This window comes from Dreissena polymorpha, chromosome 5 (assembly GCF_020536995.1).
Source record: "Dreissena polymorpha isolate Duluth1 chromosome 5, UMN_Dpol_1.0, whole genome shotgun sequence".
Lineage (NCBI taxonomy): Eukaryota > Metazoa > Mollusca > Bivalvia > Myida > Dreissenidae > Dreissena > Dreissena polymorpha.
In genome coordinates, this window is record NC_068359.1 from 19,255,843 (window position 1) to 19,264,185 (window position 8,343).

Here is an 8,343-nt window from a genome sequence, read left to right on the forward strand (position 1 = left end):
CAGATCAAAGGTTATCCGAATAGTGTACGTCCGATTATTTTACAATCGCAGTGGCGGTAAAATGCACGCGCTTTTTAGCGGAAAATTGGCGAACATTACCGGAATTATTTACGAAAAATTAGCGTTACGTGTATAATGGGTGCCGCAAGTTTAACGAATGTATTAACTTTTTAAGCTGCCCATTGGAACGGCTTAATGGAACTAGGTGCTGTATAAGACAGCGTATAAATTCATTAGTTCTACATGGTTTATTTCTGTTTCTCCGTAAATATGTTTCAACCATCCTGGCGAGTCATCAAAAAAGTAACATATTGCTGTCGCCGAATATGGTTTAGAGGTCCTCTGATAATAAATACCGTGAAAGTAGTATCTGAACGTACGCTGTGCAATATACATAAAAATCCCATTAAATATTTCAAGATTCAATTGCCCTTTGATTGTTTCTTCCGGCCATGGAGAGACCTATTACGCCCAAAGCGGACTCCGGTCACAACATATTATTTATTTATACAAATGAATTAACCAGTATTGAAGGAAATGTCTTCAATTTTGAAACTTTACTTTCATCTGTCTACTTCAATCATTTTGTGACAAATTCAAAGGTCCGTCTTCTTCAATTGCCGGGTTTAAAAGAACACACCGTTCAATTGACTAACGCAATTTCTGTGGTTCATCCATCGGCTGAGCTAGTAGATACATGTCGGTTAATAGCGGAGTGTAAGTATTTCCCTATTCTTTATATTTTACGTATTGAATTGAGCAGGTTTAAGTGTGTTCTTTGAGAGCCTAAGTAAGAAGGACTTTGTGAACGTAATGCTTACCTTCCTAGCTGGTTACTTTTAAAGAAATCCGTTAGAATGTGGTCCACAGTCTTTTTTTTTTTGGGGGGGGGGGGGCACAATTTTTTGGCTTTGGGGAATGAAAAATACTGAGGTAGATTGGAAATTTAGAGAAAAATGCATGATCTTAAAGAAATTTCTGTAGGGGAAAGGGCCTTTTTTGGTTAAGGGGAAGAAAAAGAGGCCCTTGCGAAGAAGTGCGTGGGAATCATATTCATCACCATACCTGTTATATAACTATGTAATCGTCTTCCAAAGGGAACACATAAATAATTCAAATCCTGACAAACCGCTGTTTTGTATAACACGGGTAAATGTCTACCCGGAAAAGAAGGGAAGTATCCTACAGAGACAATCAGCGCGATATTGCTCAATTTTGTATATAAAAGCGATTATGTTTTTTTTAAATAAGAGTAAGTTTTTCCATTATACAAATTCAATTCGGTAGGAAATATAAGTATGTTCTTCACCGGCAACAAGGTGAGAATACCAGTCGTTATAACGGTTAAGGATTTAACACAATTAATTTTACCCAATCTGTATACGTCTTCAGCAAAGCGAGAGTCAAGTGTACTCTAAATTATATGGATACATATTGCGTGTACATGACTTGTTTCAATAATGTCAAAGTATGAATTATTTAAAAAGAAAACCACTCACCCATCCCATTTTATTTCAAAATACGAATGAAAATCTTAAAACTGTTAGTGTGATCAAAATATCTGATAGTTCTATCGGATATGGTCAAGGAGTAACGCCCACGTCTCATCATGCCATTGCCTCAGCCGATGGAATGAGCATAATTTTATTTTCGTAGCCGTTGGCATGGCCATCTAATAAGTAGCCACGGCCGTTGTCTTGAGCCGTTTTTCAAACCCCAATCGAATTTAAACGTTGATAAAAATGTTGTGTGTTCACGTGGGATGCTGTAATTTGGAAATCCCGAAGACAAATTATTAAATATTCCGATAAAATGTTGTTCATAGTCATCATTGGTCTAAATCCTGTGTAATTAGAGTTTAACTGAGAGAGTGGTTAATTTTATTTACTTTTTGACCACATTCTAACGGATTTCTTAAACAGTAAGCAGCTGTGAAGGTGGGGATAACGTTCACAAAGTCCTTCTTACTTAGGCTCTCAAAGAACACACTCAAACCTGCTCAATTCAATACGTAAAATATAAAGAATAGGGAAATACTTACACTCCGCTTTTAACCGACATGTATCTACTAGCTCAGCCGATGGATGAACCACAGACGTTGCGTAGTCGATTGAACGGTGTGAAGAAACGCCACATAAAAATCGTACATACATGTAACTCGAATCGTATACAATGTGTGTATATATGCTGTTACCAAACAATCATTTTTTTGCGCTTTTTGTAAATCATCCTTTTTATAATGTGTTCGACATTTAACAAAATCATAACCGGCATGCAAGTAAAATCGTTCCAAATTTAGAAGTGTTTTTTTAGTAGAACGTGTGCGATCAACGATCTACAATTCGCGCCACGAAATTTGGTTATGTCCTTATTTAATGCTATATAGATTGATGTAGTCCGTATAGCCGATTTGTCAGATTTGAGTACGTAAAAGGATAAAATACACTCAAGGAAGATGGGACACTGATCCGACGTCAAATACAAAAAAATGAGGAAAATCTATAAACTATGTATTCTCATATTTTTATCTGAAATTTTGTGAAAGAAAAATTGTTTTTATTTGCCCTATTTGGGAGGTAACGATACTGAAAAAAATCAATGTCGAAAAGGATCATTCTGTAAAAAGAGCAGTTTCCGGTGCCGGGAATCGCACCCGGGCCGATTGAATTAAAATCAGAAATCGTTACCGCTATACGACACCGGATATTGGAATGTATACAACAAGAAGTATTTGTCAATGGCTTTAAACACCGAACTTATCGTTATTAATAGATATGCATGTTTCAAGGTTTCTCACATACATATTCATATCTGTGTTTAGTTGTCCCGTCGCAGATTAAAACGCAACTAGTGTAAGTATATATGAAGCAATTTTTTTTAAAACTTTTTAATACTATTTTGGTGAAATAAAAGAGTATGAAGGAACCTCTTCAAAACAATGTTTATAGATACCATTATGTTTTAGTTTGATTGATGATTATACATCAACGAACTGATAATTAAATGAGCCGCGCTATGCGAAAAGGAGTTTAATGCATGTGCGTAAAGTGTCGTCCCAGATTAGCCCGTGCAGTCCGTACAGGCTAAGTAGGAACGATACTTTTCGCCCTAACTCGATTTGAGCTAGGAAGAGACTTTCTTTAAACGAAAAATACCCTAAAGGCGAAAATTTACGATAAATTACCAATTAACGCACTAGCTTTAACCCTTTACATGCTGGGAAATTTGTCGTCTGCTAAAATGTCGTCTGCTGAATTTGTAAAATAAGCATTTTCTTCATTTTTTTTTCAAAGAATACTATCAGAATAGCAAACAGTTTGGATCCAGATGAGACGCCACGTTCTGTGGCGTCTCATCTGGATCCAAACTGTTTGCAAAGGCCTTTAAAATTCGGTTCCCGCACTGAAAGGGTTAAACTCCCTTTTAAAAGAGCACGGCCCAAATATGTTCACGAGTGTTTGCTTTTTTTGCTTGTTTGATTATAATGCATACTTTCTTTAACCCATTTATGCCTAGTGGACTCTCCCATCCTTCAAAATTGGATCAATGTATTTCCAAAAGTAGGGGTGTCTGGTATATTTATTTCTATATTTAGAATATTTCTAACAGAATATTATTTAAGCAAACAGCGCACACCCAGATGAGACGCCGCATTATGCGGCGTTTCATCTGGGTCTACGCTGTTTGCAATGTCCTTTTTTCAGGACGCTAGGCATAAATGGGTTAATCTATGTCTAAAAAAATAATTGTAATTGTCATTTTCCACACTGCGACCAAAGCCCTTTTAACAATTTGTTTTGTACAAATGTGTAAACGAATTGACAGGCCTACTATTTGTGTGTATTTCAAAGTTGGTGAGGTCCATCTGGGCCGGAGGCTTGATTTTTAAAGTTAAATCAATTACATGAACGCTTTCACAATTAGCACGTATTGATATTGTTGATCAAATGAGTCGTGTTCTGAGAAAACTGAGAATAATGCATGTGCGTAAAGTGTCGTCCCAGATAAGCCTGTGCAGTCTGCACAGACTAATCAGGGACGGCACTATCCGTCTAAATTGGATTTTTGCTAAGAAGAGACTTCATTTTAACGAAAAATGTCATAAAAGCGGAAAGTGTCGCCCCTGATTAGCCTGTGCGGGCTGTAAGGCTAATCTGGGACGGCACTTTACGCTCATACATTATGCCCAGTTTTCTCAGAACACGACTCAAATTATTAACGTAATATAAGCTTTATATATGCCTATTACATTAGCCGTTGTAGTCTAGTGATTGGAATTCCTGATTTTCATCCCGGCGGCCTGGGCTCTAAGTCGTGTCCAGCACCGACAAGTTACGTTTGTTTGAATGTTGTTTGTTTCTCGTCGAAATACCATTACCGCCATGAATCATGCATAATGCGTATTGCGTTTGTTCTTTGTTATTTAGCGGACAAATATTAATGGGCGGAAAGAAACTACTTTTGGACCAAAACATGCAAGGTCGGCACACAAGTAAAGGATCAGTCCAATCTTGCAAAGACTTTCTTACTTAAAACTAATCAGTAGGTATTTTAATGAGCCTAGCTCTGGGAAAACGGGATTTAATGCACGCGCCTAAAGCGTCGACTTAGATTAGCCTGTGCAGTCCACACAGGCTAATCATGAACGACACTTCCCTCCTAGTAGGGATTTCATTAGAAGACTTTTTAAAGAACAATTTAATATGAGCGGAATGTGTCTTTATTCCCAGAGCGTGCGTGGCTAAAAAAGATAAAACTGGCCAGTGGCCTCGTGTTATTAAAGGTTTTACAGCTTCCGGCTATTGGTCAATAAGTAAGCCTTAAACCCCTTAATTACCCGGGCCGGAATTGAAAATCTACGAACCCGAGACATATAATTAGCAGTAAATACGAAGTTACTTATCAATTAGATGTTTTTGAAATACAACGCTGTGGAGATTGTCCCCGTCATTAAGGCGCAGTGAAAGGGGTTACCCGCGAATTTACGGTGAGATAGCGTCAACGCAAATACCCCCTAGATGTCTCTAATTGTACCGTGACGGCACATAGGTGTTATAATAGGGCGATTTGTTGTAATTTTGTAGCACGTGTCTTCCAAATTATGTATTTAACTCTGCGTAATTGATAAAGTCTATGTGCTCCTACTAGTTAACCCTCGGATTACGGCATTACGAATAAGAGCCCCCCCCCCCCCTGTTCGACTGTGGACAAGTCGACATGCTTGTTTAGTTATAACATTTTAAGTTGTACTCCCGTGAAAATTTGAGAAAAAAAGAATGTTCGACGTTAACAACAGGTCACATCTTAAATCATTTTTATCTTTTACTTGCTTAGAAAATAAAAATGTAAAGATACTTATTAATGAAATAATCACAGACTTAAGGATGTGTATTAATAATTATTTTATTAATACTTTTCTGAAGTTTTCCCGAAGAAGCTTCCGGGGCCGCGCCTGTGCTTACGTACATACAGTTCATTTATAAAGTAGAATTAAAACGCTGACTGATCTGTATTATCCTTCATTTCAATTATCTAAAAATATTTATGTGTAAAATACCCGCCAAAATGCATCTACGACGTTCCAAGGGTTAAATTGTTCCAGGGGGTACTACCTTCGGACAACCTCGCTTTGGATCCTTGGGATGGTATTCATATTCCAAAATCTAGAAATTATCATAATTGCTTAATTACGATGATATCTGTCTTTTATTGTATAACGATAAACCTTCTAAAACAAATTCGATACACTAAGGTACTTACTTATGTGAAAAAAACAACAATAAACGACATGCCGAGCAACGATTTCTGAAACATGATTTAAGAAAACATGCAATCTTTGGAAATAATATGTTTTTGACACCAAATTATTATCAAATATTAGCTTAAGAGAGACTTAGTGTCAGAAACCGATCTCGGTTATTGGACGATAATTTCCGCGTTGAAGAGATTTCGGTAATACATTTTTATTAGCTATTCCGCCAATATCTAAAGTCCATGTCAATACTGCTACCCATCCGAAAAGATAATAATCCGGGTACTCTGTTGGATTTTTCGGACACCTGTGGGTGCGGCATTTAGACTTGCGCAATATGGCATTGTTCAAATTTAACTAGACTTGCCAGATCGCTAAAATAAGAGCCAACGAGGCATTCGCGTCGTGAATACAATTCAAATAAATCGATTGTCTACTCGTAAAATTACCGGGTCAATACCTGTCTAAAATGCGGCCCCTCCGCGAGTGATTAATCCAGTCGCGCCCAGGCGTCCGGGAAACACGGAGGTCCGAAAATAATTCGATTATCTAATGACGATACCGGGTCGTAACGAAGTGTCCGCAGAATAATGTGGTCACTGTACGTCCACAGGTGCGAAACACTGGGCGATAGAAGGCCCTTTGTTACAAAATTGTGTGAAAAATGTAATTTCAAAACGAGGTCATTATAGAAATTCCCTCATTTGCGCAACGCGCTTTAAAAATGCCGTTCAACTGAATTGATTCAATTTAAATAATTTCCGATTAACGACTAGGTGCCAGTTAAACATGCTGGAAGGTAAGGTTATCCTTCGTAACGGAAAAAAACTGAAATGTTTTGCTCGAAGCAATCTTACTATTAGTAATTATTAATCGATTTAACCTTTTTTCAACCTTTTAAACTGTACAACCATTTGACCTAATTTATTATCTGAATATTTAATGACTGAGTGACTTGTGCAGCTAACGATTCACTTGTCGCAAGTTATGTCATTCCGGTATACTCGCAACTTAAAGTGATAGTATGGGCATCTAACCGTTTATAGGTGTCTATCGCAACCGTTGTTTATTTTTGGTGTTTTCACTTCATATACACTTATATTTGTTAATGCAGCATCAACATACTAAAACGATAATCCGGAAAGACAAAATTAATGCATTTGAATATCAACCGTACTTTCGTTTGACAACTGATCACGCATGTACAATGTGAACCTAAATATAGTTTTAGTGCAGATTCGTTTATACGACACAAAGACACAATTTTCTTTTACGGATTATTTCGGCTTACAGGACTGGGTGAGTCACGCAAAATATCGAATATAAAATGTATTTTTTATAAACAACTGGTAGCAAGATGAGTTGCAGATAATTTGTCAGTAACAACATTTTAATCTACTCTTTTGAACTGTTAAAGGGATCTTTTCACGCTTTGGTAAATTGACAAAATTGAAAAAAGTTGTTTCAGATTCGCACATTTTCGTTTTAGTTATGATATTTGTGAGGAAACAGTAATACTGAACATTTACCATGGTCTAATATAGCCATCATATGCATCTTTTGACGATTTTAAAACCTAAAAATTATAAAGCGTTGCAACGCGAAACGATTGAATAATTTGGAGAGTTCTGTTTTTGTCGTTAAATTTTGTGAAACTACGAAGATTGCTTATATAAGGTATAAAATACGTCAAGCATGTGTACTCGGCGGAATAGCTCAGTAGGCTAAAGCGTTTTTACTTCAGGACTCTGGCCGGACTCCAGGGGTCACTGGTTCGAGACCTGCTCCGGGCAATGTTCTTTTCCTTTTTTTAATTTTATTCTTGATTTTTTACTGGAGCTTTTACGATCCAATGTTTACATTTATCAATATAAAGCATTTAATGAATAAGTTAAAAAATGCCAAAATCTGTGAAAAGGCCCCTTTAATTCTTTTCAGCTCAATTCAACAGTGAAAAAATCCCCATAATATCACTTTAAATATCGATGTAATTTGCCTCACGCAATACTCACAAAACTATTTTGCCTCACGCAATACTCACAGAACTACGGAGGCTAATTTTTGTCGTATCGTGTTGGGTGTGATTTCGTTTTTGTGTGTTGGCGGACTTGAAGGTCGCTGGTAAGCCAAACCGCCAGAACGACAAATTTACTTATATAGCGACAAAAATGACGCCAATATGACAGGTTCGAACTGTGTCGCCCTATTGGTCTGGTATATTTGTCGTTCTGGTGTGATGTGTGTTAGCGATCATTAAAGGGACCTTTTCACAGATTTTGGCATGTATTGAAGTGTGTCATTCAACGCTTCAACGTTGATAAATGTATGGAACTCAACAGCTCCAGTAAAAACATGAATACAATTTAAGCAAGAATAAAGTAACCCACAACTATGCTCGAACCACTTATCCTTGGAGTAAATGTCTAACACTTAAAACTATCGGCCATCCTTGCTCATACACTGAATTGTGTATTTGATACGTTATATTAGCAATCCTCGTTATATCACACAATATAATGATAAAAACAGAAATCTGCACATTATTCGATCGATTCGTGGTTGTTACGCATTATTGTTTTATGGTTTTTAGA